The sequence below is a fragment of the Eptatretus burgeri genome, chromosome 1 (genome assembly GCF_056783735.1).
Source record: "Eptatretus burgeri isolate ZD-2024b chromosome 1, Ebu_testis_v1, whole genome shotgun sequence".
In the NCBI taxonomy this organism is placed as follows: domain Eukaryota; kingdom Metazoa; phylum Chordata; class Myxini; order Myxiniformes; family Myxinidae; genus Eptatretus; species Eptatretus burgeri.
The window spans coordinates 130,634,649-130,657,527 of NC_140961.1; the positions used below are offsets into that span (position 1 = coordinate 130,634,649).

A 22,879-nucleotide genomic window follows, 5' to 3' on the forward strand; every position below is an offset into this window, starting at 1 on the left:
GAGGGGCCTTGTTGTCCCTCTCTGGAAAGGGAAGGGTGATCGCCAAGACTGCAACAACTACCGAGGGGTGACGCTGCTCTCAGTGCCGGGCAAGGTCTTTGCTCGGATAATTCTTGATAGGGTTCGCCACCATCTGCTTGAGCACCAGCGTCCAGAGCAGTCAGGCTTTACACCAAAGAGGTCAACGATTGACCGTATCCTTGCACTTCGTGTCCTCACCGAACGCAGACGAGAGTTTCGGCAGGGGCTGCTTGCAGCCTATGTTGATCTCTGTAAAGCGTTCGATTCAGTGAATCGGGATGTCCTCTGGAGGATTCTTGGTCTTCGTGGGGTGCCACCAAAACTGATCGATCTGATGTCTGAACTCTACTCTGGTACTGAGAGTGCTGTGAAGTGTGGTGGTACCATCTCTGACTTATTTCCAGTTGTTACTGGAGTTCGTCAGGGGTGTGTACTTGCCCCCACACTTTTCAGCACTTGTATGGACTGGATTTTTGGGAGGATGTCGGAGAGATCAAGTTGCGGTGCATCGTTTGGCAATGTCAAGATCTCGGACCTTGATTTTGCAGATGATGCAGTCATCTTTGCGGAGACTTTAGACATCCTCTTGGGGGCCCTCGAGGTGCTGAATGAGGAGTCGGAGCCGTTGGGATTACGGATTTCTTGGGTCAAAACAAAGATCCAGGCTTTCGGTGACATCTTGGATGCTGCTGTCCTGTCTGTGTCTGTTTGTGGTGAGGATGTTGAGGTCGTGGATAGATTCACTTACCTTGGCAGTGATATTCATGTCTCCGCAGGTTGTGAGCCGGAGGTCAATAGACGTCTGGGTCGGGCCTGGGGAGTCATGGATTCACTGGATCATGGGGTGTGGCGCTGCCGGTACCTGTGCGGGAGGACGAAAGTCCGAGTCTTCAGGTCCTTGGTACTTCCAGTCTTGCTCTATGGGTGCGAGACTTGGACTTTGACCAAGGATCTGAGACGGAGACTTAATTCCTTTGGTACCAGGTCTCTTCGGAGAATCCTTGGCTATCGCTGGTCGGATTTTGTGTCCAACGAGCGGTTGCTGAGAGAGACTCGGATGAGATTTGTTACCTGCATAGTCCGTGAGCGTCAGCTGCGGCTGTATGGACATGTGGCTCGTTTTCCTGACGCTGATCCTGCTCACCAGATTCTCTCAGCGAGGGAGTCTCATGAGTGGAGGAGGCCAGTGGGCCGACCACGTGCCTCATGGTTGCAGCAGGTTGACCATCATCTCAAGGAGATGGGGATGGGCCTGGCATCTGCCTGGGGGATGGCCAGACGGAGGCCCCTGGAGTACCGGCGGAAAGTGGACGCAGCGACGCGCTGTTCTGGCACATGCTCCCATACCTGACCTGACCTCTCGGACTAACGCCGGGAACTAGTCACGGGTGGGCCTTTCGGCCTCACCACGATCGTGCCAATCGGCCCCCGCGTGGGATAGGGTTGCTCGCCAAATTCGACCTACCTAAGTACCCACACGGAGGGTAGACCGGGCGACCGCACCTCGCCGCAGGTCGACTTCGGACACGGGCCACTTTAAGCGACCCGTTCCGTACTATCGGGATAACCGAGCGGTGTTATCGTCAACCTGGACGGTTCGATTAATTATCGGGCGTTTTATCCCACGACCAACCCTTTACGTGAAGTAAGATGGAGATTCAATGAAGGAAAAGACGAAGCGAAACGGGAAAACAGTTCAACATAAAGCACATTTATTTCACGATGAACGGAAAGCACACATATACAATTACACCAAAAGCAAATGTAAAAGAAGAAGAAACACACAATAATGCACAAAAAGCAAATGTAAAAGCAAAACACAATGCAGATCTAGTACCGACTACCGGGCACACGGCAACACTTATACAGTTTTACTTCACAGACGGCGCCGACAACACATATACTCAAAGCAAAAGAAAAAGGGACCACCCTCCACGATGATGGGGGGCAGACGGGCCTGGGGCCGAGACCGCGTCGAGCCTACCCGTCTGGTGATGAGTCGCAAAATGGCGGTGGCGCCCCGACTCCGCGGGCCTCGCGGACAGTGCTGGAATGGGGTGGGAACGGGGCCCCCTTCTCGCACTATCTCAGCGCGGGGGGGAAACAGGAGGGGGTTGTTGATGCTCGGGGGAAGGAGGATATCTCCCTGGCTCGGGTCCCGCGACGAGCGTCTCCACCACGACCTCGGTCGCGTTACCGGCCTCTCCTCTCCGCAGCTCCCCGACTCTGACACGAGCACCCCCTCGACTGCCTTCGCCGCCGCCACCTCTCCAACTCTCCACAGCTCCGTCCAACTGCCTTCTCCGACTCCTCTCTTGACTGGCTCTTCCAAACTCAACTCCGAACTGCCTGTTTGGCGAGCGAACGCGGCCCTTTATAGCCCCCGTGGCCTCGCTCCTTCACCTTCGACCCTTTACCTCTGGCTGGCTCCCCATTGGACAGAAGAAAAGTGGGCGTGAATGCTTTTTGATCCGCGAATCTGCATATAGCGACCACACTCCGACGCACCTGGAGGCGGGGCCAAATCGCCCCACGCTCGCCGATAGGACGGAACAGAAGTGGGCGTGAGTCGTTTTTGATCCGATTTCTTCGGAAAGGCTGGCGTTTCTGCACCCGCTGCTCGGTGCGCGCCCTGCACGAGTCCAGTATCGGTGCCCACAAGCGGCGCGGGAATGACGGTGATGCGATGGTTGCGAGGGCGAGTTGTGACGGTAAAAGTCGTGGCTGTTGTTGTGAAGCGGCGTTGCGGTTGGTGGTTGTTGTGTGATGGCTGTTGAGACGTGGTTGGTGGTGGTAGTAATGGTAGTAATGGTGGCTGGTCCAAAATAAAGATAGTAAAAGAAAAACGGCTATCTAGAGGGGTCGCAGCCCGAATGAATGACATTTATTCCCTCTAAACAACGGGTTTGGGCCTAACTACACATATACTTACAGAGATATCTCACCTAAGGGACCTGAATGGTGGTTTGCGAATTTCGTCAACCACAACAATATATATATATATATATATATATATATATATATATATATATATATATATATATATATATATATATATATATTTGTATATTTGTATATTTTTATATATATATTTGTATATTTGTATATTTTTATATATGTGTATATATTTATATATGTATATACAGGGGACTGCAAAAGTAGGTATACAGTAAGGATTATACCAGTACTAGAATTAAAATTACTATTGGTATGTTATTATTGATATGCTTGTACCGTATAATCAATAAAATACGTTTTGTGCGCACGTTTTGTTTTTCATTACTGTAAACCTACTTTTGCAGCCCCCTGTATGTGTATGTGTATGTATATATATATATATATATATATATATATATATATATATATATATATATATATATATATATATATATATATATATATATATATATATATATATATATATATATATATATATATATATATATATATATACACACACACACACACATATATATTTCTGTTAACGTCTGCACGTAATTTGGCATTTCTTTTCCAAAACTGCCGGACGGGTTGTCGCCACTTTTAGCATGCAGGTGCTCTCTGGTCTAATGAGCAGCATGGGCTATGTGAGATCGCGCCAGACGGACAGGTTTGGGAATTTTGGGCGATTTTCTAATTTTTACGTTCGTTTGCATGGCGACATGTGACGTCACCGCTGAGAGGCGTAATTCCGTCATGACATCATCGGTCATTCCCTGACGTCATTATGTCTGTTGTCGACAGACCGTCACCGCCGAGAGGCGTAATGCCACTCCTCGAAAACAGCGTCTGCAATGTGAAACCCACTTCTGCACATACTGACTACATCAGAAGGTGAATTTGACACAAAAAATGTAACAAGAAACATTGTATATCAAGTAAAGATTAATTTTTTTTTTAATATTTTTTCTGTTAATGTCTGCACGTAATTTGACGTTTCTCCTCCGAAACCGCTGGCAGGAATGTGGTCATTTTCCATATACTGGGGTTTCTTAATGTGACGAAGACGATGCACTAAATTTCTAAGCTGGAATTGGATGACAACGTGGCTTCAACAAGATTTTCAACCCATCGACGGCCGAATTTATTCCCGTTCGGTCGCCATCGCTGAACTGCTGTCCGGTAAGTGCTGCCATCTATCCAAAAAATATGAACTCGAGTAAGGCCTTAGTTATTTTTTAACTTGGTTTACGGATCCGCCGATGGTATATTTGCCGAAATGAAATATAAATATAAAACACATTTTTAGCCTTTTATATTTATAAATTTTCCGCCGAAGGTGCAAAAGTTTCAAAACCCGAAATGTAAATGTCGGCATTTATTTTCAAAATATAATTTTTGCGCAGTCGTCTTCGGTCATGGCGTTTGAGCAGTGGCCAGCGTGGTTCAGATTGACTGTGGTTTCTAGGGCGAAAGTGATTGTTAAGAAGTATGTCAGCGGTATAAATTTGAGTGACTGTATTGGTGATTTCATCACTCAACATCTTGACGACGAATATTCTGGCCGAACTATTGCATCAATTCAGTGCAGCAGTAGGGATGATTTGCAGGCTACTCTCGATCGTGCTGATTTTGTTTCCATCGAAAGTTGTACACCGCTGCTCGTATTGAAAGATTTCGGTGCCAAGTACGTCAAAGTTTCCCTGCGAGATACTGATATTCAGCCTTCAACGGACCAGAAATCAGCCTTTGATGTGCTCATGGGGATGGGGAGACGGTGCGATCAGATTCCCACTGAAAAGTAAGAGCTGGTTATGGCTCTGATTGACCGTTTTGAGCGTGTTGACACCGAGGAGACACCTTTTTAAAATCATATCCAGCACTATGCACTGGTGTGCACGCACACATCTACGACTTGGACAGTAATTTTCTCAGCATTGTTTCCACTTGTTTGATGATCCAACAGGTTTCTATGAGAAAAACATGCCAGACTATATTGTAAAAACAAGTTTTAATCCTTCTTTATTGTTTTTCACATCAGATGATACAGTGAACATGGGCATCCTGCATTTTAATGGTCTTCCATCTTCAATGTTTTCTTAGATCCTCCTGGTCCGGGATTTATATTTATTTTCCCCCCACCAACCCTTGCCTTTTCCATGGAACATCTGAAAAAAATCATAAAAATATATAATTTCTAAAAATTGAAATTATATTTATATTTCGACCTACCGACCCTACATTTTAGCTGAAGAACTGCGTAAACCAAGTTATAAAATAACTAAGGCCTAAGGGAGTACTCATTGCATCAAACACTGAACATAAACACAACTGATAATAAATAGTATAGCTCAGAACATCAGCAATGGTTGTCATGTTTTAAAAATCAGCGTGGAAGGATGGGTACGATGAGCGCCAGCTCTGCCAACATGATGTACCCCGATTGTCGCCTTCCCGGACTAAACGTATGCCCCAAATTGGCACCTTCCCGTACTGAACATGCTGCCTTAGACTGTCAATTTGTGTCTGAAATCCAATGTACTTCCCGGACTGAACACACCCTCTTAGACTGTCAATTTGTGTCTGAAATCCAACGTACATATTAAAAACACCCGAAAATAAGTTGTAATAGGCCTACGTCCAGATAACATCAAAGGCTATAATCTAAAGGTAGGGGGAACCAGGGAACGGGTATGAGATCATCCCTTCATTGCCCGGATTCTCTTCTTTTCTTTGTTCTTCGAAAGTGCGGTGTCCCACAATAGATTCTGTACCTTGAATGTGTGTGTGTTAACTGTTCAAATTAAAGAGGTGTTCGATTGTCGGATGCACCCAAACAACTGCCGTTCATTACATTAATTGTCAATATCAACCGCCATCGTTACCTGTGTTGTGTCTTGCGTGTGTGATCTTCAAATCAAAGCGTCCAAGTGGTGTTCGTTCATCGGATGTGCGCAAAAAAGTGCCGTTCATTGAAATTTGCATTCTGATTCTCGGTCTCCCTCCACTGCTCCTGTTCAATCTCGGGCAAAGCCTATATCATATGTATTATGTCATGTCAACACCAAACAACCGTGAGGATCGAAGCATTATGGTGCCATGTGCATTTTGCATGGATCGAGCCACGCATCTTCATCTTCAAAGTAGGCCTACTTTCCTTGCTTTGAAAAATACAGTACAGTACAACTCGACTCGACTGGAGTGGACCAGCATTTTCGGTTCATTGACTAGAACTACACGTAGGCATTATTGACCAATATTGCCAAACCCATGCCATATAACAGTATGCCATTGACATTTAATAATTTCCCATATTTTTCAGCTCCATAACATAAACAGTACCCTCTTCTGCACTTCATTGATTCACACCTAAGTTCAAGGTAAGGTTCCATCCACTCCAGCCAAACTATACACAGAGCAAGAGTTCACTTTCACCTGCTTATTCTATTCCAAGAATCTCTAAAGCATGACGAAGCACTGAAATAAACACTACATCGTACATTATACTGCCAGCCTGAACACACTGCCAAAACCACTCATTTAGGAAATTTTACCCCTTATCCCAGACACCACAAACTGAAACTCAATGAAACACCTGTTTTGCCTCTAATAACAAACATTTCTACCAAATACAGTTCATTGGAGAGTTTAATACCTTGGCGACTACAATTTCTACCCCATTTTTTTACGAAATGTAATGTACATATAATTCACTTTTCAGATGCCATCTCAGAATAATATACCTCCTTATTGCCAAGCCAATCGGCAACTACAATTTCTACCCCTTTCTTTTGATACAAATTGATGATGTGCGCCACACGACTGAATTTGCTGTGGTGGGTCACATATTCTTACCAGCAGACTTCTTTCCCCATCACAAATCAAATTACCTGACTATGAATTCTGCTGGTGGCAAATGGTCCACCAACACAATACCCACCCATCTCTTGACACTGTCCGTTCCTCCCCCTACAGCATTGATGCGCCATGCCCAGACGTCGAAGGACCATCACAGGGGCAAGGACCCCTTCACAACAAAGAGCCAATCTACAAAGAATACATGATCAGCAACACCAAGAAACGGAGGAAGAGCGGGAAAGCAGGTTGGCAGCCCGTGCAACATACATAACCCGCTATAATCTGTCGCAGAATGCTGATAATGATGCATCAGGACAAGTCCCCCAGCAAAATGTTCAACCAAATTCCAGCACAGGACATGCCGCAGCACACATGGTGCAGTTCCTTGCCTGACGATTCCCACTGTAGGTTGATCCATTCTCCATTGGAACATTGACAACGAAATGTTCATTCTGTAATGCACTTCTGTTTCAAAAGGAAAACCACAATTGTTGCCACAAAGGCAAAGTTTAATTGCCACCATTGGCACCATACCCAACTGAACTCAAAGACCTTTTCACAACAGATACACCACAAGCTCAAAACTTTAGAGCCAACATCCGCAGCTATAATAGTTCCATGGAATTCACATCATTTGGCGCCAACATTGTGTCCCCACCAGGCCATGGCCCATATGCATTCAGACTTCATGGCCAAGTGTACCACAGGTCTGGCTCACTTCACCCTCCTCAAGGCACCACACCATGCTATAGCCAACTGTACATCTTAGAAGCAACCCAAGCTCTAGAGGCCAGGATGCAGCAACCTGCCATTCAACAATGTCTTCCAGATGTCATGTCACTCCTTCAAAATGTCCTACAACGAACCAACCCGTATGCAGCAGCCTACAAACAAATGCAACAAGTCGAAGCTGAACAACGCCGCATAGCTGATCAGAATGGAACACCACAACCTGTTGTGACAATGCACATCTTGAGAGGTGGTGACCAGCGGCGATATAATGATCCAAGGCAAGATGAGATAGCAGTTGCCTTTTCATCACCAGATGGCGCACCTCCGCGTAACAGAGATATTGTTGTGCATCCTAAAGGTCAACCACCCCAGCATATTTGTTACCTGTCGTCGAACATTGACCCCTTCTACCCATTTGGAGAATTAGGTTGGCAGCACAGCACAGGTCAGAAAAAAAGACACAACATTACTTGCCTGCAGTACTATGCCCATCGCCTGTCAGTTCGAGAATCGTTCTCCCCAATTTTCTATGGTGGAAAGCTTTTCCAACAGTATGTTGTTGATGCATATATTCGTGTCGAAGCCGGCAGATTGCAGTATATACGAACAAAACAGAATGACCTACGTGTTGAACTTTATCAAGGACTCATGGACCACATAAACACTCAGACTGAAACGCGAAATCTCCAACCCGGCAAAATTGTTGTACTCCCGTCTTCCTTTCAGGGTTCACTACGCGCTATGCAACAAAACTACCAGGATGCCATGGCCATTGTTGCTAAATTCGGAACACCAGACTTATTCCTCACTTTTACATGCAATCCCAAATGCCAAGATGTGCAAAAAGCCCTCCTCCCTGGCCAACAAGCGCAAGATCGACCAGACATTGTTGCCAGAGTGTTTTCAACAGCACCTACATGAACTCAAGACGGACATAAGAAAAAAAACATGTGCTCGGCAAACCAGTCGCCCATATCTATGTGATAGAGTTCCAAAAACGTGGTCTCCCACATTGTCATCTACTCATCATTTTGGCAGACAATAGCAAATTAAGAGAGCCAGCTGACATCGACAGCATTATATCACCTGAAATACCTGATCCAACACAACATCCCGAGTTGTTCCAAGTCATCAAGGCAACCATGGTTCACGGTCCATGTGGACTCCTCAATAAAACACCCACCATGTATGCTAGACGACAAATGCACAAAGGACTATCCTAAGGAGTTCCGTGAAACAACTGCACTGGCAACTGTTGGCTACCCACTGTATAAGAGGTCCGATAACGGTCGCACAATCACCGTCGGCTGGCACCAAGTAGACAACCGATGGATTGTACCGTACAACACTTACTTATCCCAGAAGTACCAAGCCCATATCAACCTCGAGGCCTGCACTATAATCAAGAGTATAAAATACTTATTTAAGTATGTTTACAAAGGCCACGACTGCGCCAACATCCAGGTCACAGAAACTAATCAGCTCCATCAAGACGAAGTTGCCACCTTTATTGATGCCAGATACATCAGCGCACCAGAGGCTTATTGGAGAATGGCTGAATACAAATCTCATGCCAATCATGCAATCATCAGGCTCACCCTCCATCTACCCAGCCAGCAACCAGTTTACTTCACCCCAGGAAACCACATCGCTGCAGCAGAAGCCTCCACCAACAAGGACACAATGCTAACAGCATTCTTCGAACTCAACATACAGCAACCCACTGACCTCTGCTATCATCAATTGCCAAACCACTACGTCTTCAACAAATCCACACAAGAATGGCGAACAAGACAACGAGGCGCTGAAACCACTATAGGCCGCATGTATTCCAGCAGCCCCAAAGACATGGAACGATACTGTCTCTGTCTCCTCCTGCTCCACGTGCCTGGCCCAACCTCATTTGAAGACCTGCGAACAGTTGACGGCCAAGTCTCTGACACATCCGAAGAAGCATGTATACGTAGACGCCTCCTGATTGATGACATCGAATGGGATAAAGCTCTCTGAAGCAGCTCTCCTCCAAATGCCGCAACAGCTGCGATCCCTTTTCACCACCATTTGTATATATTGTGACCCAACCAACCCCCAGCAACTTTGGGAAAAACACCAGAATGCCATGATTGAAGATTACACCCATCGCCAATATTCCACCCACATAGCGACACAATTAGCCCCTCAAGACATCAACAGGTCTCTGCAACAAAATGGTACAAGTTTATCAGCATTAGGACTACCAGATGTTAACCCACTCGATATTGAACATCTCCCTCAGAAGACATCGATATTGCAGTAGAAAGTGAAAAAGCCCAAACCCAGTTAATGCGCCTCAACGAAGACCAACGCACCTTAGTTGACCAAGTGCTACAAGATCTGGATTCATTTTCTCGACACCATACACCATCCAGTCGATGTTACTTCTTAGATGGTGCAGGCGGGAGTGGCAAAACAAGTGTATAACACACTCATCACCTGTTGCCGGAGTAAATCCATCCAAGTTGCATCATCTGCATGGACAGGAATTGCCGCCACACTTCTCTCTGGAGGAAGAACTGTCCACAATCTCTTCAAACTTCCTGTGCTAGTCCTAGACACCAGCACCTGCAGCATTTCCCCAGTATCAAAGCATGCCCATTACCTCCGATCAGTCTCTCTTCATTGTTGATGAAGCCTCCATGGTCCCAGCACATGCTCTCCAAGCAATCGACAGAATGTTACAAGACATCACTGGCATAAATGCCCCATTCGGAGGAAAAGTATTCCTCATGGGAGGAGACTTTTGCCAAGTGTTACCTGTTGTCCCAAAACAATCACAAACTGTCATTATTGAAAACTGCCTCAAACGTTCCGCACTATGGCCACATTTCAAGATTGTGAAGCTGACAAAAAATATGAGGATTCATGAAAATCAACAACACTACGCACAATGGCTCCTACAATTAGGCAACGGCGAACTCCACAGTCAGCTGACCAATGCACCACCATCATCCATCGAAATCCCACCCCAGTGCAACATCGTCACCGAACAAGACAACATAGTGGATGCTGTGTGCACAAATGTAACCGATCCTCAGGCACTGTCCAACACTGTGATTCCGACACCACTCAATGAGACAACATTGACGCTGAATGACAAAGCCATAAAAAAAAACTCCCAGGTCTGCCAAAAACCTACACCAGTGCAGACAAGGCCATCTCACATGACGAAAATGAAGCCAACAACTACCCCATGGAATTCCTTCACTCTATCACCCCAACCGGCATGCCACCGCATCGCCTCATTTTAAAACCAGGTGCAATAATCATGCTATTACGCAACCGAGACATTACCAAAGGACTGTGCAATGGCACAAGACTATACATTAGACACCTCCATGAGCACGTACTAGATGCCGAAATCCTCACAGGAAGCCATGTCACACAAACAGTCCTCATCCCACGAGTTAAACTTTCCCCAACAGACGCCAACCTTCCAGTCACACTGCAGAGGATACAATTTCCAGTCAGACTCGCATACTGGATGACCATAAACAATCCCAGGGCCAAACATTTGACAAACTCGGAATATACCTCCCAGCCCCCGTGTTCTCCCATGGCCAACTATATGTTGCATTTTCACGTGCAAGAGGTTACTCCTATATATCTATCAAAGTGGACAATAATTCCTCACAAGGACTATTCAGCAACAAGACATTCACCCAAAATGTCATCTACAGGGAGGTCCTTTAGAAAACTAAGGACAGGTAACCATAGTGCATCACATCCCTAATGACACCCTCCCCAGCTTCCCATAACATCAACGATTATACCTCATCCACCTTTTGCCACCCATTCAACTCTGTGCTCAGCATAGGTATATGCTGGTATATGTATGTATGTATATATGTATATATGTATATATATATATATATATATATATATATATATATATATATATATATATATATATGTATATATGTTACGACCAAGTTCAGAAGTGTCAAGCCCTGTTCAGCTTGAGTGTATAAAGGCAGTGAAACCCACTGCAACATTCCATTGAACCTGTCAGACGAGCACAACTTCGAACTAGGTAGAGTGCATACCTCCGCCAGGCTGAACAGTTCACGTTTTTAGCTCACCTGTTCGAAGAACAGAGAGCTATAGCGATACCCCCGGCATGAGCATGAGCGTCAGCGTCAGCGTGAAAATGTTAAAGTTTTTGATGCAAGTTATTTATAAGCTTGCCATTCATTTAATATGTGTACTAGGATGCTGATATTTGGCATGGAGGTTCCTTTGGGGTATACTATTGGTGTAGTGAAGTTGAAATTAACAAATGATTTTAATTTTTTTTTTATTTCAACCTAAGATGGTGTCAAAGCCACCCAATGCTCGCCTGTTTATACTAGATGCTTGCCATTCATTTAATATGTGTACTAGTTTACTGATTACAATATACAAATACATATATTGCTTTAAAATTATTCGGATCAGACTTCACTGCATTGCTTTATAAAAAATATTATTAGACTAGTCTTTTAAAAACGATAAATGTATAAACAGGCGAGCATTGGGTGGCTTTGACACCAACTCTCTGGTTTATCCCCCTTATAGGCCAGATCTGCATCCGGAGCTTAACCAAAATGTAATCGGCTTTTTCTTGTCACCTAACCAACTCATCCACCAAGTTTTGTCCGAACCAGTCTCCAACTTTTTGAGATATTGTTCAATATAATGTTTTTGGTCCCATCTATTAATGGTGAAGAATCACTTAAAAAATTGCAGTATCCTTATCCGGGTCTTCATCAAAATCGAATCAGTTTTTCCTCATTACACACCCAACATGTCCACCAAGTTTCGCCTGAATCTGTCCATAACGTTTTGAGATATCCTGCTCACAATCAGCCAGACAAACAAACAGGGTGAAAACATATCCTCTGACCACATTCGGTGGCAGAGGTAGCAAGTTGTTTACTTTCCAACAAAGAGGGAGAATACACTTGACCTATTCTTCACAAGCTGTCCACGGTCAACAACTTGCCTGGATTTGAACCTTCTGACAAACAATGTCCAAACAGTTGTATTGGAAGGGTCAAAGTCATTTGCAGTCCATGTTGCATCAGGTGTTCCACAGAGGACTGTTGTTGGACACAATTTTTCTCTCGTATGTGAATGATCTCCCAGAGAAGGTCTCTTCATCAGTAAGACTCTTTGCAGACTGTGTCCTATACAGAGAGATTAACAACCCAATTGATGCAATGAATATCCAAGATGATATTGAAGCCTTGCCTGATGTCACTTCACCCCTGACAAGTGCAAATCTTGAGGTTCAAACCAACCTGTAATCCAAGTCACTGAATGACCCCATACACAACATCCCTCTCCAGCAGTACAGCTCCCATAGATACCTTGGCATGCTCATCAGTGATGACTTTAAATGGACGATTCATATTGACGCAATCTTGAAGAAGGCAAACGAGCAACTGAGATTTTTTTTGGCCGCAGCGCAAGAAAGCTTGCCAAGTCCTTCGGGAAGCTGCCTACAAATCTCCAGTCAGACCACATGTGGAATACTGCTCAAGTAGGTGGGACCCCCACTCCAAATTGGACATCCAGATATTGGAGAATATCCAACGTCGAGAGGCCAGGTATGTCTCCAAGAACTACCACAGGACAAGCAGTGTTTCCAGCTTGATTCATGACTTGAAATGGCAAAGTCTTTCTCAGAGGTGCAATGTCAGCAGACTTACAATGGTTTATAAGATCTTGAGAGGATTGGTGGCCATCTCTCCAAGTGCCTTCTTTAGCAGAAATAAAACACAAACCCGGAAAGGTCATAATATGATCATTCAGCACTATCAACCAAGCGGTAACGTCGACAAATTTACTTTCGTTCAGTGTTCCATACAATGGACAACGCTCCTGCTGGTGTCGAAAGTAGTGACACCTTAGAATAATTCCAGAACCAGTTGAATAAATGTATTAGCAACATAATTCAGACTAACATACATCTACTTGCATTGGCACACAAAATGATCATCTTCGTGATAAGCTGGAATATCCCTTTGGAGATTACGCAAGGAAGAAGAACTGTCAAATACTGACCAGATGTTTGACGACATGTGTGACTTGTTCACGACGGAACAGTTTATTAGTGTGTGCACTCCAAATATCTATCTATTCATCTTTGTGGGAGTGCACAAGAGGATCTCAAATATTTAGCCAGGGTTGTGGATATTTTCCTGATTGTTTATAATATAACAGACGTCTGTCAGCCATTTTTCTGTGTACCAATGCTCGGCGTCAGAGAGAGGAGAATGAATGTGTGCTGCTGAAAAGAGATGATGAGACCTTGGATTATTGTGAGCGACTGTGTTTTACATGTGAAACATGTGGACTGTAAGAGCTGAGTTAAGGGCACGGTAAGCTATGAGATACGGTGTTATGTTTGTAATTGTTTTGAGCACATTGCAAGGAATTGAGTCATCTTCTGAAGGTGCCAATGTGTGGATGCCAAGGGTTGCTGAAACAGTCCATGAAAGGACCTGGGCAAAGTGTCAACAGATGATTGTTGCAATTGCCAAGGCTACGAAGTGAGTGTCGGCTGCCTCGTGAAAACTCATGTGTCTGATGCTGAGTGGGAATCATATATTGAAGATGACCATTTGTTGCTTGCATGAGACTATAAGCTACTTCTGGTGAGCAGTGCCTTTTATCCGATTCCTTACTGGAGCCAGTGATGAAGGGGACGGTCGGGAGCTCTTGCATGCAGGTTTTGCAGGACACAGGTTGCAGCAGAGTTGAAGTGAAGAATGACTTTGTGAAGGAGGACCGCTACCGAGGGAAGTTCAGCGACATGCTGTTGATCGACAACATGGCACAGAAGATGTGAATGGTTAAGATTGAGTTACCGCTTTCCTGACCGACATAGTTGAAGCCCAGTGCCCGCCAGAGGCAATCTATGTCATGATCGTTGGTAATGTACCTGGAGTTTGGACATTGGATGATCGGAACTTGCTTCCCAAAAAGATTGCGCAGTGACGGTGCAAATCCAAAAGAGCGATTAGTTATCCCTTTTCTTTGTTACTGGAGTCGAGACGACCTATTGGGAGTCCTGACAAGCTCACATTACAGCAGAAAGATAGAGGTTGGAGAGGTATCATCAGCTGCCCAAACTAATGACTTTGATTTAGTGAACACTGCTGTTCTGGGAGCAAGTAAATCCATTATAGGGGTTTTGTCTATGACAGAAACCTGTTTGAGCTGGTGTGATGTTTGTTCAACGCCTCAACGATCTTTGCTGATTTGCTGAGCAAGAAACTGATTAAATGAGTTAAGAGCTACTCAACCATGGAGAAAGAAGTAAGAACGATTGCGTGGGGCATTAATAAATTTATGCCAAATCTCCATCGGATCTGAATATGTTTCATAGACTGGTCATCATCAGCCAATGCTGCATCGAGATAGGGCAAACTTTCTCAATGATCGGATCATAAGATGGGCCATGTTTCTGCAAAATTATTAGTTCACAATATAATCAAGGAGACGGAGACTGTTGGGACATGTTACCCGAGCAGAGTTATTTACCTGTGATTTCCAATTGGGAGATGTTCATTGAATTGTTGATTATTTTCCCTGATCTTGTTTATGGTTTTGGGAAATAATTTGTCATTTGGAAACTTTTAAGAACTTTTCTTGAAGTGGTGATAACATCACAAGTTTGTTGCTTGCATTGTTGGGCAGTGTGTCATTTGGTGCGATGTTAATGCTTGTACGTACATCTATGATTCTATGGAACAAATTGTTTCATGCACTATGGCTGTAATATTTTACAGTATGTTACATTGGTTATATTATATATTGTTACGAATTTGGGAATTCGATTGCACACAACATACAGGTTCCTTTAGTCAGCTATGTCAATAAGTGCTTGTTCCCTAGATAGCTCACCTTCCATTGTTTAAATGTTTAGAAATCGATTAGATGCGCTGCAGATCAATTTAATAGTTAGCGATCATGAAACAATGGAGACGTCCTTCCCCCCTCTTCTGCGAAGAGGAAGAAGAACCCTGCGGTGACGTCAACAACTCCCTCCCACCCATGGTTGAGCAGGGGATGGATCACAAGGGCATGAGTCACGCTGGGCGTGGGAGAGGGCTGGAGAAGGATAAAGAGGAGATCCTTTCTTTTGTTCGTGTCGGAAGTTGAGGGGAGTCGTTCAGCAGACCCTCGGGTCCTGTTTGGCTTGGGTTAGGGTTGACTCCTTCGGAAGCTTTTTGCTTCTGCAGAGGAGTTGTTCAGCAGAGCTTCGGCCACGGCTTGGCTCGGGTGGAGACTTTTTGGAGAGCTGCTTTGTTTGGAAGAGAGTTGAGCCGGTTGCTCGACTCGAGCTGCGAGTGGTGGCTTCTTCTTCTTGGTTCGATTTCGTAAAATCGGTATGGTTCTGCTCTTTCGTGCTTCCCTAGTTCCCCATGATTATTAATAAATACCCCAATTGTTAAATGTTTTCAGCACGTCGCGTCGATTCTTTCATTGACTGAGCATTTTGTGTGTTGGGAGTTAGAAAGCCGTTGGTTTGCCGTAAAAAGGGGGACATTTGGACCGACGGTTCTCGGCGATTACGCCGCTCGGAATCGCGCACGGGACAGGCTCGCCTTGGCGGTTTGTTCTGTACGAGGCCCGCCGAGGGTGGAATAACCCCGGTAGTTGGATCACGTGGGTATTTAGGTACATTGAAGATTGGCAATCGACCCTACCCCACGTGATCTGCCCATTGGCGTATTTCGGTTCTTGTACAAGGACCCGTCGACTCGGACTTATCCGGGCGGCGATCTATATTCCGGGCGATCGGTCGGGCCGACTCGACTTGCGGCTCCGTTTAGAGCGGTCGGTTGGCGGCCGACACCCAGCCCGTAACAATATATATGGTCGCTCATTTGAGTTGAAATCTATCCAGTCTTCCATCACACCTAACATTTCTGATGTATCATTTAATCTGAAGATAAATAAATTAGCCACTTTTCTGGTCTCTCACACCAGCTCTCTTCTATCTCTATTATTCCACCCACCCCTCCCCCCGCGCAACACCTACCTTATTGGAGCAGCTCCTCGACCAACTCACTGCTTGCTTGTCTCTTACCATCCACGGAATCATCTTGCACTGTCCTGCTCCCTGCAATCCTTCAACTTGTTGACTAAACTGGCACGTTATGTGAAATTCCTTGTTTCTTTATGATCTCTTCTGTTCCCTTCAGCTGTTTCTGAATGCCATTCCCACATGATTTTTCCCTTCTCACGATCACCTGGTATGACACCCACATGATTCAGGTATGCCACCTGAATCTAACTTTTCAGTTATTCCATGAACCTTAAAAAAAAAAAAAAATGAGACGAATGCTGCGTTCAAAAGGGGAACTTGCAGTGGAACATAACTTGAATATAACCTTTTTTTTGTTTTTTAATCCAAATTGTAGAACAACCTTACTTTTTCGCTGATTTTGCAAACGAAAAAAAATACTTCATTGTCGTAAAATGCTCAAAACAAACCACAGCAAATTTACTCGATCGATGCATTTCTTGGAACTACTTTGCTGGTGCCATCTGCTTGGACTTTTTTTTAGGGCTCCTCATATTTCAAAGCTAAATTTGCGTGCAGCTGGTGATGTGTGTTTTCGGCGGGTCGAAATGTTAATTTACCGTGAGCTTGCATTCACTCATTCACTGTGTGCAATGCATTCTTTCACCACCGTGCCAAGTATCTGGTGGGCCAAGAAGTAGGATTTTCTGCTTGAAGTCTCAATGTTAATAAACACTTATGGTGATGTTTATTTATTTATTTTCCTTATCCTTAGTTACCACATATCTCTCGTGCTCATCCTTGTGATTGTGGGTTGTTGGTCTCAATTTTTGTCGTATTTGTTGTATTTCTCATCAGGATGTATGATGACAACCTAAATACCCGATTTGCATTGGACAGATCATGCACTGATCTACATGAAGCGGTGTTGAGTGATTAATGCATGAACTTCTTGCATTTGGGTGTGTGCCAAAGCACAGTGATCTATCGTCGTTTCGGCTGTTTTCACTCATCAGCTTGGCTGGATTGCTTTTCTTCATCACTATATTCCCAGGGATTAAACTGGCAAAGTAACTAAAAAGGGTCCATAATCTTGTAAATATTTTCAAGTGTTTGTGTGTTTGTTTGTGTGTTTGTTTATGTGTTTGTGCATTATTCTTTCATGGCAAAACCATAGCACCTCAAAGTTTGGGTGTAGGTATTTTGGAATCCAGGCATGGTTTCAAGCTGCCGCATTGGCCTTGACTTCTGTTTTGAGACCAACAAAGACCACTATAAAGTGTATATTGGTATATGAGGTTAGGCAGTGTTGTCACCTGCCCGTAAACAAAAGCGGTAGCCCATGCCAGTCTAATATGTTGCCCATACACGTTCCCATGCTGCCATAACCTTCTTCCTAATTTTTAAACTGATTCTAAAATATTGACATGCCACACCCATTTAGTGTTTCCATCTTATCCCTGGCTCACAATTTTGAGACGAGACATTCAAATCCCATAATGCTTTATTGATTTGTCCATTGTCGAAAAATTTCCTTGCGCGTTATGTAAAATACACGTTTTTGTCTTGCATATGATAAGTGTACATGACCCACCATAAGCTATACATCACTTTTATAGTATAAAAGTCAATTCTCTTACATCTCTGTGTTGGCATAATCCAGGGCTGACCTATGTTGAGGTTTGTGACCATACAGAGTCAATAAATGTAAGAATTATTAACCGTGGTTAACATTATACTGCCACGGCATATAAAATATTTCATATCATTTATGCAGGTGACTACTTAGGACATAATTGTGAAACTAGTTTTGCACAAATTGCAACCGACCAATTTAAATTATTGTGTGTACTCAGAAGTCGGACATTAATCTTGATTTGTCGCTAGTGATGCAGCATATGATACTAACAAACGTACCCATTCCCAGTGATGGGAAAAGTTTAAGTTAATCATATAGTAATATTTGTCTGCCACATGAGAACATTACCTCTGCTTTAAAGCCTCAGCAACCAGGCGATGAGTTTCCGGTCGGGCGTAATAATTAACCAAAATATGCCCTTTCGACCCGATAGATGCACCATGGCGGTTCAACGTCATGAGCGAATGCACACAGCTTCGCCTCCTGCATGGATGGCTTCAGCGACGCATACTCAGTCTATTTTAAAGATCAGTTCTAAGGTCACAAGTAAAGGACTGGAGTCATTGACCATGGTTTCACTCTTATTGGAGCTCTTCAGGACGACCCACCACAGAATCGTTTACTGTGACCATGCACCCTTGAAGGCTTGGTAAAGCGGTAAAGCACAGTTCATGTCCCATAAGTCAAAACTGCACAAACTGTGATAAGTATATCCGTCTGCTACATGTTGCATCACCACAGGTAAACAATTTTGTTTTAAGTTGTCCTGACAAGCTCCATTAAGAGTGAAACCATGGTCGATCACTCCACAGTCCTTGACTTGTGACCTTAGAACCAGTTTTTAAAAATAGACTGAATGTACATCGCTGATGGCATCCATGCGTGAGGCGAAGCTGTGCGGATGTGCTCATGACGTTTAACTGCCATGGTGCATCTATCGGGTCGAAAGGGAGCATTCTGGTGTGTATATCACAGGACAACAAAGATTTTGCTATTGGGGTGGAAATAGTGTGTGTGTGTGTGTGTGTGTGTGTGTGTGTGTGTGTGTGTGTGTGTGTGTGTGTGTGTGTGTGTGTGTGTGTGTGTGTGTGTGTGTGTGTGTGTGTGTGTGTGTGTGTGTGTTGGTGATTTTGAGTGTTCATAATTTTTGCTTTTTTTTGTATTTTTGGCTTCAATTATAGCAATACAACTATTGTAGAATATTATTTCTCCTAAAAAGAGTTTTAGAATGCACTTAAAATTATTAAAAATGGATGAAAACTGTTCCAAGCTATGAATTTTAATGTAAAATTTTCCATGCGACATTACAATTTTGCGTGCCGCTTCCGTGCTGAGAGGAGTTAATAACTTGATACTAAAATGTTTAAAAGCAATGTATATATTTTAAGAATGTATCGAGTTTGGAATCCATATCATGCTCATAGTATCTCTATATTTTCAGGTTATAACCTAATATATTTTTCTGTATGTTTTCAGGTTTGGCATATGTTACTACAGGCATCATGAATAGGTGAGGCTGTGTGAATCACCCTGACAACTTTTGTTCTATTGATAGGAAATACACTCCATGTAGCCAGTGCAAGAACCTTCCCAAAAGGGTGAAAGCTTACAAGTATTATTTTGAATGTAAAGTTGGAGACCAAGACAAGAGCTAGGCACCTCATGTTTGCTGCACCGTGTGTAACTCGGGCTTATGCAGTGGTTGAGTTGCAAAAGGAAGGGAAAGCCATTGATAGACCCACAAAAAGTCTACCTTCCACCACGTCACATCAAACTTGGCCTGATGAAAAACTTTGTAAAGACATTGGATCACGATGGTAATGGCTTCCAATATCTCAGGGAGAAGTTTGGCACAGAGAAAACTGATGTGTGATCCCGAGTTCAAAAATAAACTGAACCTACTTGAGTTTGCAGCATTTGAAGCATTTGTGTCGGTTGTGCAGAACTTTCTTGGGAACCATAGTGCTGAACAGTATGTGGAGTTGGTGGACAACATGCTGAAGGCCTAAAAACGAATGGGTTATAGGATGTCTCTTAAAATGCACTTCTTGCATTCTCATCTTGATTTCTTCCCACCTAATCCGGGTGAGGTAAGCGATGAGCATGGCAAAAGGTTCCACCAAGACATTTCGGTTATGGTATCAAGGCCGGTTCAACCAAAACATCATTGGTGATTACTGCTGGTTCCTACAATGGGAGACCATTCCTACACACAAGAGCAAGTATCTCACAGATTTCTGAACGGTGCCTACACTGACTATATTGAAAGGAAGAGAGTAAACTTGAAGTGCTGTTTCTGAATCACTCACAATGGGGGCAGATTTCCCTCTCAAGTTTACACCCTTCCTCAGATTACCTTGTTCTAATGTTTTATCAACTTCTTTTTCTGCAACTTGTTTTTGTTCTTGGTTTGTATACTACACATTATACACGGAGATCAATCGTTGTTATGCACTCATATCTAGCTCGTATCATATAATACCCCGTCATATCGAAATATGACGTGAAATTAATTACTAAGCACTGATATTAGATGTACAATGTGGCGATCTGCAATAATTATCTAATATAGCATGCTGGGTATCATTAATACATATACATCTTTTGAAAACCTGACGTGCTGGCTAAATTCTGACGGCAGATTTGAAATCAGCAGCCCAGATTTAGCCAATAACACCTTCATTTCCCTTAGTAGCAGACGAAAAGTTTTTTTAATTTTTTTATTCTGTTGCCCAGTGACTTGAAAGGGGGCTTGTTTGCTAAGGAAGCTTTTGACAAGTTCAGATTGAACCACACCACCTATCTTCGAATATTCATGCTGAAATGTTTCTCCTTGCAGTGACTAAAGAGGTAAGCAGAAAAACCTGATTGTTTTTGTTACCTTTGCTTTGAGGTCATTTATCATCTTGACGCTTTCTTGCATGAAAGAACGGAAGAAAACAAACATGTCATAGGTTACCTTATTAGGGTAGGTGCTTCACTTTAATACCTTTATTACTGTGTGCAACAAATATGGGATGCCTCTGAAGAAAAGTTCATCCCGTCTTTTTATTTATTTATTTTTGCGATCTGTATTATACGTATATAGTCATTACACTTTTAGATGCAATAACTTCTGGGTGTAAAACCACTTTTGTTCATGGGTTGTCCTGTTTTGCACTTCCATCGAGTTGTGTAGCTAATAATGCTGCGATCCCATGTTCCAATTGCACATCCAAGTACAATGTTAGTTGGCATTGGCATAGTGAGGAGGGGGGTGGGGGGGTGGTGCCACCATCCCGAGTGTGAATGTAGGGAGGCAACAAATAATACCCCCAAAAAGGTTTAGAAAATTTTTTTTTTTGAAAAAAATTTTTTGAAGACACTGCTTGAATACATCAACATCACAGGGAATGACGTTACAAACAGGGATGTTTGAATTGCTTCAGTGGGTCGTGAAGTGGGCATACACTGAAACCTTCCCCAACCTCAACATTGCATTGCTTAAAAGACTGACATGTTTCATTATCCAGTTGTGAGCATAGCTTTTCCATGCTAAAACTAGTCTATCATGAATTATCTTGAGTTTATCATGAGTCAAGCATGGGTCAGCAATTTGGCAATCCTGTCCATGGAAATAAATGTTGCCCATAAAATTAACTTGGATAAAATTCTCAATTATTTGGCCAAACCTAAGATGAGGAGGGTGATTTGTAGGTCTACATACTTATTAGGTCAATAGCCAAAGTGGCTATAAGTTGAGAGAATGAATCATTCAAAAATTAAACAAAGAAGAGGTTCCAACATTTTATACATGTTGTCTGTTAACAGACTGCTCTGAACCTGGGGTAGAAGACCCCTCCGGATTCCAAAATGGTTTCTTAGTTTATTGCATTCAATCTTACAACAACTATTCCTCAAAGATCACCCAAATAGCAGCTGAACCTGGTGGTGCAACCTGCAGGTGCCAAAAGGTGGGAAAACGTCTCTTATAATTAAAATGGGTTTAATCTGTATGAATAAAAGTGTGTGTGTGTGTGTGTGTGTGTGTGTGTGTGTGTGTGTGTGTGTGTGTGTGTGTGTGTGTGTGTGTGTGTGTGTGTGTGTGTGTGTGTGTGTGTGTTTTTCACAAAGCATAACATTCACTCTGATTACTCCCCTACCCCCATCTCTCTCCTCTTCTCGTCTCCTCTTCTTCTCTTTCCTCTCCTCTCTCTGGACGGTGGCTACGTCCGGATGGGAGTTTGTCTCTGGACGTGTCTAAGTGGTGTTTATGTCCAGACGGTATTCGTCTCTGAACATATTCGGGCGGTGTTTATGTCTGGATGGGAGTTTGTCTCCGGATGTATCCCAGCGTTGTTTGGCTCTTTTGTCGTATTTCTTGTATGACTGGTAGAAAATGGATTTCAGACATTAGTTTGTTTCCATCTTCACTGTTATTCTACGCATAATCATTTTGATGAGACAGTATGAATCGTAATTGATGCTCCAGTGTGCATCTGCCTTCCCTTCCTCTCACCTCACTGCCTTCCCTTCCCCTCCCTTCCTCACTCTCCCTGCCCCCTCCCTCCTCTCTCTCTCCCCTCCCTCCTCTCTCCTGCCTCTCTCTCTCCCTCCTCTCTCCTGCCTCTATCTCTCCCTCCTCTCTCCCCCTC

The 22,879-nt window shown here is 43.7% G+C and overlaps 1 pseudogene; it reads left to right on the forward strand.

Annotated features, from left to right (window-relative positions):
• The first annotated feature begins 4,137 nt into the window (after positions 1-4,137).
• Positions 4,138-11,826, forward strand: LOC147035421 (uncharacterized; annotated as a pseudogene).
• Positions 11,827-22,879: the final 11,053 nt, after the last annotated feature.